General features: G+C 36.1%; 1 protein-coding gene across 7 annotated transcripts in view; it reads right to left on the minus strand.

The window, feature by feature from the left end:
* Nucleotides 1-7,834, minus strand: part of LOC120775673 (moesin/ezrin/radixin homolog 1) — a 35,848-nt gene extending 28,014 nt beyond the window's left edge. For 2 of the 7 annotated variants that reach the window (XM_040105958.1, XM_040105961.1), the window contains exons 1-2: nt 4,370-4,519; nt 3,324-3,470 (exon numbers count right to left, since the gene is read on the minus strand). The gene's annotated coding sequence lies outside the window, so the exon portion shown is untranslated. Of the gene's footprint in view, nt 1-275; nt 455-3,323; nt 3,471-4,369; nt 4,521-7,690 lie in introns of those variants that run through there. The other 5 variants (XM_040105953.1, XM_040105962.1, XM_040105954.1 and 2 more) reach the window with 5 other exon arrangements.
* Between the last annotated feature and the right edge of the window lie 1,660 nt (nt 7,835-9,494).

The following is a 9,494-nucleotide window of genomic DNA, read 5'->3' on the forward strand; positions in this document are numbered from 1 at the left end:
GTGTATGATTGACCCATTGTGATCTTTTGTGGCATTCAAAGCAAACAGTTTGTTTTTGTAAAACGTTGTCATTACGTAATGAAGAAAATATTTCAATTTTAACTGAATCTTGTTTTTTAAGATAACGCTATATCAAATTCTATGAATCTAATATATTCTCGTTTTTGCTATATGCGCTTCCGGCGACGACGTCTCAATAATGTACTTCGATCACAAAAACTTCATTTTGCTAACATTGAATATACTTCACATGTTTTCTATATAAATCTACCAACCACAAGAGGGTCCCTTCGTCGTTCCGAGTGTTTACAGTTGGCAGTAGAAGTTCTAAGCTGAGAAAATATATGAAATTCACCAGCACCGCGATACCGAAAAAGCAACTGCTTCAAACAAACACCGAGCGATTGAGCGACTTAAGCGATCGAGCAAGCGTCTATCATACACGTAAGCAAGTTTTCCGCTGACTGAATAGTAAATTTTTTTCATAAATTTCGAGACGACTCGCTTATGCCGATTCCAGGTCTGCTTGTTTGGTTAATATGTATGTATGTATGTACGAGTCGGTCGGTAAGCATATCAGTATATTACTTTTGCTGCGGTATTCGTGTTGGTGGTGGTGGTGGCGGTTGTGTTAATGGTAGCACAGTTGACGTTATAAATAAAGGCAGTTATAATGCAGCAAAAGCAAAAAGGCAAAGCCTTTGCGACGATAACAATGAATTTAAGATAGCAGGAAATAGCGGCGCTGCCACTGCCGCAGATACACGATATGCGAGCGTATCAATGGCACTGTCCGCGCGCTTGCGGTGGGTGCACGCCCAACACATTCACAAAAGTGAGGCTGTAGTCGATTCCGAAGCTAGAAATATAAGACGACGCCGTGGAGAGGAAGGCAAACGCATTCAAAAATCCAATGCACACAAATGCTACATATGTATGTTTGTATGTATGTATGTAACTAATGTCACAACTACTAGTTTCGGAACTGGTTTCTTTCTGACAAAATGATGGAAAAATAGTAGTATTTTTTGAGTAATATACTTATTTTAAATTAAAAACTTAAAAATAAATATATTTAATAAAACAATGTGTTTGAAACGCAGTACTCCCCTCCGAAATAGAATTAAATTCTAAACTTTTTTAAATGAGAAGAACAATTTTTCTAACTGTATTAAATAATATAACAAATTTCGTTTTTGTAACTATAATTAATTTAATAAATCACTATATTCATACTAAAAGGGCCAATTTGTCCACCAAGGTCGTTTTCCAAAACATGTAAATTTTCAATTAAACTGAAAAGCAATTACGTGACTTCATCGTTAAATGTTTGTGCGTTCAATCAAACACAGTCATTATCATATCATAAAGCGAAGTTACACACCGGTGTGTCGTAATCAGCGTACTTTCAGGAAAATAAATTCAAATTCTTTTTAATTATCTACAAAACTTCAAGTGTGTTGATGGGCCACGACCAGGCAAACACCACGATGAATAAGAAACTGGCGGCACAAGAGAAACAAAAAACATGACGTGAGGTTGTAATAAAACACGTTAACACGATGTGGCCACAATATCACACACCAAACATTTACGAATGGCTACAATGGAGCAGTAGTTCGGAAATAGAAGCTCCATTTCTATTTTTTAAGGGAAAAAATCTACTGAACTGGTTTTAACTAAATTCTAAATAAACTAAATAAAACAAACTCTATATGTAAGTAATAAGCCACCGTTCAAAAGTCCCTGAAGGAATTGTTAAAGCTAACAATGCACCAAGATCTATTTTTCGAATTTGGCGACATTGCTAAAGCACCTACATACCAGAACCAGCAGTCCTACCCCCTTCATTGTCTGCCTCATGAGCACAATAAATACCAAAACGCAGATAAGATATTTGGCACCGACGCAGCGCATAAAACCGGGTGAACCTTGACAACATTGTTTAAATACTTGTACTTGTTGTACGTGATGTTGCTCAATATGCACTTCTTCTGAATTTTGGAAAATATGAAAATACACATCCCTGTGCTTTATGCATACTATACAAGGTGCGCTCCAAAGTGTTTACTTAGTGAGAACAAATGGTTTTTTTCGGTAAAATCAATATATTTTATTCAAAATAGTCTCCTTTTGCTTCAATACAGCTTTTTGCACGTTCCAAAAGCATGTCGAACGAGTGTTTTAGCTCGTTGACCACCAGTGTGCTGGTGCCAGCCTTTTGAATGGCCTCTACGTCTGCATTACACTTTCCTTTCATGAGCAAATGCATTTTTCCGAAAAGGAAGAAGTCGCACAGTGCCATATCAGGAGAGTGGTTAATGGTTAAAATGTAATTTTTGGTCAAGTAATCGTCTTTCGAATGTTGGATTCTGAGGAATTTTGGGTCGTCAGACAATTTGTGCGGAACAAACCGTGGACACACTTTTCGTAAGCCCAAATGTTCGGTCAAAATGCGATAAATCGATGTTTTGGAGATGTTCAATTCCATTTCCATGAATTTCAATGATGATTTCGTCTGATTTTTGATGAATTCACGCACGGTTGATCGTCATTTATATCCTCACGACCACTTTGAAAACGTTGAAACCACTCGTGCACTATGCTACAGGATAAGCAATCATCGCCATAAACTTGTTTCATCAATTGAAACGTTTCGGTAAACGATTTTTTTTTTTTAATGTTGGCTCTTTGTTCGAAGCTCATTTTCGCACTGATAACACAAACATACTGACACTTAAAACGCAATAACTTCACTTTCAATCAATGAAATTCTCACTGGACAATCGATAAAGATAGCCGATTCTAACGCACCAGTCGACATATAGATGGCGCCACCAGGGGGCGCTAGATTCAAAAAGTCTTGTTTACTTTGGAACGCACCTTGTATGTACACATACATACATACATACATATATAGAGACAGAAAATAAAACACGAGAAATATAACTAATTTCTACCTAATTTTTGCCTAAATTGAATTGAGATAATTTGATGCCAATAATTATAAGTTGCAGACATTTGATTTCGCCTTCTTTTCTTATTTTATTGCTAGCAGCACGTGTATTGTTTAAAAAACGGAAGCAAAAAAAATAAGCAATTGCTTTTATTAAATTATTTTAAGTTACGAATTATAAAAAAATCTTGCCTCCAAAAATTTAAAATCGAAAGAGGTGGCTAACGAGTAAACATGATTCTAATTTGCTAGAAAGGTTGTAATGACTTAACCCCAAAGGACATCTTTAACAAATAGATTGGTCAACAACAATGTGATATTGTGAAATCTATAGATCGATAGATAGATGTATGGTAGTAATACTTACAAGTTAAAGCGCTAGCCGGTATAATATTGATGTGAGGCTTTTATTATTTTTCTTTAATATCACAGATGCTTACAATGGTGTTTGTCACAATTTTTAATCAAGGATATGTTGCACTTAGAGTGGCAAACATATTTCGAAAGCTGCAAACTAAAAAAATATGATTATACTTTTGATTTTCAATTGGCTTATAGTAAACTATGACACACTTGATTTTTTCCTTGCTCTATTGAAAAAAAATCAGTTCTCCTGACACCAAGTATATACAAATAAACTTTTTTAACCGATAAATATTACAACGTCCCGTTATGTAAATGCGATTTTGTTTCTTTTAGAAATTGTTACTTTGATGTCCATGAGCGTTTTTATTAGTGATTAATTAGCATATTTTGACTGTAATTTAGCCACTTGAAACAATGTAGCGGGTTCCGGTTAGCAATAAACTTGACTAGGGGTTTCACGATTAAAAGTGGTCGAAGGAAACAATTGCTGACAATATGTGATTGAGAAACAACACGAATGTTAAACAAACCGCAAAGAAATTAAAAAAAAAAGAATAAAAAAACTTTTGCATATGCTATAATATAAATAAACACGGCAGCAACAGCATGACTTAAAAATGCACTCTTCCTGGGCCGAAGACAATCCAAATATGCACTATCAGTACACAGACTAGTCCCAGAAGTCAATGCCACGCTGCCTCACCTATGGCTGTCAATGCCCACTACTTGAAATCACAAAATGCTTTTCCGCGACAACCGCGCCGGCCTGAGTGACTGGCTTCTGCTCTTTTTTTGTCTTTCACTTTCTCAACAAGTGATTGCAACGACGCGCCACGACAACTTTCGAAGAATGAACTGCACAAAGCAGAATACAAAAAAAATTTCAAATTAACGACACACAAAATATTCAAATTTTCGCCACTTGCCAAATAATAGGCGCATGAGGAGGAGGGAAGCCACTACCACCACATTCCATGCGAATAACTTTGACCACGGCAATAATATTTCAACAATTGTCAAGAGTTAAATAAAACTTGGAGCACTCACACAACAATAATATACGCACACAAGCACGCAAATGCAATGAAAGAAATAATTGCACTTGTGTGGAAAACGGCGGCGAACGGAAAAAACGTGAACGTGAACACAAACTCGATGCACAACAAACTGCTCGAAACGAAAGTCAAATGCAAAATGATGACGATTTGGAAAACTAATGGAAACAAGCGACTGCGTCAAAGAGAGCAATGTGTAGAACGCCAAAGCTACAACACTCTCATGTACACATTCGCTTACAAAAACAAATAGCCATGACAATTTGAACCACAACGAGCGAGGAGCTGTTGGCAACTCAGTGTACTGAGCACACAATGAGCTATCAACAGTGGATGCGGTGTTATTCACTTCTTCATCAACATATGAGGTTTCAGCGCGCTCCAACCGCTTTTAAGTCATCCTCGGAGCTTAAAATCTCGCGCAAACTACATACACTTGTAAATGTACGCGCAAATGTATGTGTCTGTGCATGTGTGAACAGTAACGACCCAGCCCCAACCGAGCTTCAAGCTATTAAATGAGCTCGTATTCCGACTATAGGTATGCTATGTGGTAGCTTTTCTTTGCAGTGTGTGTTTGCGTGGCTTTTGTTTTGTACGTTAGTTCGTTCGTCCGTCCTTAACCGACATGCTAAGGCAACGAAAAGCAAGCTTCATATTTGTCTACAGCTACAGGCATGTACATATTCGCATATATGTGTGACTGTAGTGGAAAGTTTCAGTAGTCGTGGAGAAGGTGGTGTTACAAAAGTAGTTGAGAATAACAGAATACGCGTTCTCAGGTGATCTTGTCGATGTTTGTAATTGTAACAAATACCAATGAATTATAAACACAGTTTAAATCCATTTCCATCATATCTACATACCTCAGAAAACTCTTTAAATTCCTCTCTTTTTGCTTAAATGCAGAAATAATTTCAACTGAGTGCATAATCTATTTTTTCAAAGTATTTTTCAGACAATTCTCTAATAGTGCCGTAAAAATATACATACATTAAAGCATTAACCATTTTGAGAGTATATATCGTAGTACAATTAGCATCTTATGTAAACCTGCATGCAACAAAACCATTATTGACCTATGTAATTTTATTTCTAATATCAAAAGTTTCTCTTCTCTAATCGCCTCTAGCGATCAATAGCAAGCGAATGTCTATGTAAATTTTATATTCACGAGAACAAAGAGTAGTTCTATTGTATTTATAAAAAAGAACTGAAGGTTCGACAGGTGGGCTTGAGTATGTCACCGATTCATAATGAACTTCAATTTAATACATACCGTTTATATATTTATGTACATATGTAGATACATGGCTATACCAACATGTTTTCGAAGATGCCGTCAATAATTGCAAAATAATAATATATGTAAGTATGTGCATGCACTACATACATACATACATATGTATGTGCGTACCATGATGTCATAAGTTCAAATAAAAGAAAAATTTGAAAAAATTTCTGAGACGTTAGGCTTGATTATGTTTCTAAAATTAGTTTTTACCTGCATTCACACTCACAGGGATACAGGTTACATAGGTTCCAAATATCGCCCATTTGTACATAGATATGTACATACTATGTATAGTGTGTGGAGACACCCAAAAAGCTCGAAAGTATACACATTCCTACTTTTTTGTACATACATACATACATATACTTGACAGCTTCAGAACCAAAAATACACGCAACAACCAAAAGACAAAGATCGTACAAAACTGGTTTTAATATATTTTGATGCGGGAAAGTGAAGCGCACTACAGCAACCAAAGCCGGCAAGAACTGTTAAAAAAAATAGGAACAGCAAAAACTTACTACTCCAGACGCAAAAAACAAACAAATGTTTAAAATAATCAAATAAAATTAAAAGAATTCTAAGTATCAGTTTTATTGCTGTTCCCTTGCCCCATTCCCATTGGAAACAGTGGAGACAATTTATAAATGCTGCAATATATACTATATAATTGAGGTTTAGTAGGTCTCATCACAACAGATTTTATCTCACTGCAAACAAAGTAACGCAAACCTTTTGGGCTCTACGCCGCCAACAACGTGAGTAAATAGAAAAAAGAAAGTCTTTTCTTACCTTGAGGTTTTAATAATAATAATGCGAAAGAAATGAAAATATAAAATAACAATGAACAGCAGTTTATCAAACTAAAATGTATGCCAACTGCAACCAACGAAACATCTCGGTTCTACAGGTGGTCAAGCAAAGTAAGGGCAACATCCACAATTATTTACATATATATACATACATATATGTATGTGTACATAAGTTTGTTAAATATTTGAAGTGAATGAATAATCTTTTGCTTTGTGTTTATTTTAGCATTCCACTGTTTCGTTTGAAAACTGTTTTTTTCCACAAATTTAACGCCAATACTTACGAATGTATGGAAAAAGACCTAAACGACTTTTTTGTTTGGCATATGTATTTAACAGATAAATGCAACGAGATTTATCTGTTAGTAGTCAGAATTGGATGCTAGATATGTATGTACATATGTATGTACATATGTATGTATGTATGTACGTATATTTAACATTGCTAAGAAGTTAAAGTCACCTCATAAAATAATATTAATATCGTCCAAAAATAACACTGATCTAATTAAATGAATTTGTAACATTTTTTAAACAAAAGTACCTTACAATACTAGACCAGAAAAAAATTATTTTATATTTTAAATTTTAATTTCTTCCTTATAATCGACAGGAACTTAAAACCTTAAGACAGATGTATTTCACCACAAAATGAGGACAGGATAAAAAAAATGGACAGGAACATCAACGGAGATTAGAGCGGGAAAAATAAAGGTCTTTGAATCCAAACAAACGCTTGACACATATTAAGCACATAATAAACTATTAACGTATTATGAATAGAAACAATATACCCATACCGAAGACTGGATAAGCGATGAAATAAATACTAAGTGAGGTTAGGTTACTGAACCGACTTGGATCAGCGGGATTCAGATCATAAAATTACACGAAATACATACTTAAATAATTATTCCGATGTTTTCCAGTAGTAATTGTAAGAACACGCAGATGAGCTCATTTGGAATACATTCTTGTTTCTTTTTATTTCAAACAAATCTCGCTTTGTTGAAATATTAATTCGTACACTTTGCTTTTTTGCTTTCCGCGTCCAACCCAATGACTCATTTGGACGCACTTACAAAAGAAAATGCAGTTTCAAGAACACAATGACAATTCAATATGCCGGTAATTTAGCATCTCAATACTTTCATTGTCTTATTACAAGACCATGAGTATTTATCAATAAGAAGCATGTGTTACTTACCTGATTAATTAATCCTGCAGGAAAACTCGATGATAATAAAGCAATTTGTTCAGAAACAAGCCGACAAATAAAAAAATTCCGATAGTCTTTGACACTGCGTAAATGGACGAGCGGCGAATAAGCCGTAAACAGAAGAACAAAAACGCAAAAGTGTCACAAATGACGAGTCGTTCGTTTGCAATAACGAACGAATGGCGTGAAATCGGCAAAGGCGGTTACTTTTTCACTTTTTTGAGTTTTCCTTTGCAATTTTTTCTTTTGCATCTATTGGTAGAAGTTAATATTTGCATCACTTTATTATTTAATTCTAAAATGTTTTTATAATTGCGAATATTAATGAAATTATAAAACTTTCGAAATGAAAATTCAACAAAAATAGGAAGAATGAATTAAGGTATGTCGCTCGTGTTGCGCTCGCACTTTTGGCAAAAAGCAAAATGACGTTGATAGAAACTTAAAACAAGGGGCCGGCGAAATGCAAGCCTTGCCAGACTTCATTCTTTACATTAATTGATATGATTATTCGGATTCATTTTATACCCATTGCCGAAACGATTAACTTTTTGCAATATTAAATATTTCCAATTCAAAGAGGCCACCATCAAATAATGATTCACATATATTATAATTACCTTCAGCAACTTTATTGCTCTATAGATTAGACATTTAGAGACCATCTAATATTTAGTATTTATGCATAAGTATAAAATGGGCAAATGGTTTGAGAAAATTTTATAATATTAAGCATGCGAAGATTATCCTCATTTACTCAGCGCCAGTATCTTTCTTTTCAATCTCAGTTTTGGTAACATCAGATGCCGTAATACCAACGCCAGAAGCTGTTGTTGATGCACTTGCGTTACCCGATCCAGCAACAGCTAAAGGTGGAACTGTACCTGTTACAGGTTGCTGTTGTGGTAAAACTGGATTATGGGGTGATTGTTGACCATAAACATCGTGGGGCTGTTGTGGTTGTGCTGAAACAGGTCCACCATGCTCCGGATAATGAACAGGCGAACCGTTGTGCTGTGGCGGTGGACGTGCATTCATATAATGTGAAGCTCGGAGGTGGACCGTAAGGTTGTTGGTAGTGTGGATAAGGAGCATGTTGTCCATATGGCTTTGAGCAGGATGTGCCCCATACTGCGGTTGATAGTATGGTGACCGAGTGGGACCAGTTGGGGCACCGTAACTGCCATACCCACTATGAGGGCTGCATAGCTGACATGATTGATGTGGAGGTAAATGAAGGGGTAAATGCAGTATGTGTTGGAGGAGGATGATGTGGGTGCATTGGCATTGTTGAGTGGAACTGGTTGGGTTGGAGGTGGCTGTTGAGCAGATTGCAGTTGGGGTGGTTGTTGATTAAGCTTGATTAACAGCTTGTGGTGGTGGTGTTTGTGTTGGTGGTACCTTGTTTGAGATGATGGTTTGATACAGCTGCAGATGAAGGCATGGTTTCCAGCAGCGCCTTCTATTGGACCCCGTTTATTGGAGTGGGGTTGGTGTTGATGTTGATTGCTTTTTACTGGGCTGTCCAGGTTTTTATATTCGACAGAAGTTGGTAGTTTGTTTACTTGTCTCCTTTATTAATTTCCCTCATTTGCCACCTACAGATTTCTGCTGTACCTCTGTGGATCTAGGGGAGCACCGGTGCTGAAGGTTTTGAGCTGGGTTCAATGTCCATCAGCTTTCTGGCTCTGTTTACTGCCACACTCATTTCCATCTCTTAGGTTTGAAGTGTTTGTGTACTTGGAAGTGACATATCTGAATCTTTTTTTCCTAAAATTTTGGAATGTGCAAT

This window comes from Bactrocera tryoni, chromosome 4 (genome assembly GCF_016617805.1).
Source record: "Bactrocera tryoni isolate S06 chromosome 4, CSIRO_BtryS06_freeze2, whole genome shotgun sequence".
Lineage (NCBI taxonomy): Eukaryota > Metazoa > Arthropoda > Insecta > Diptera > Tephritidae > Bactrocera > Bactrocera tryoni.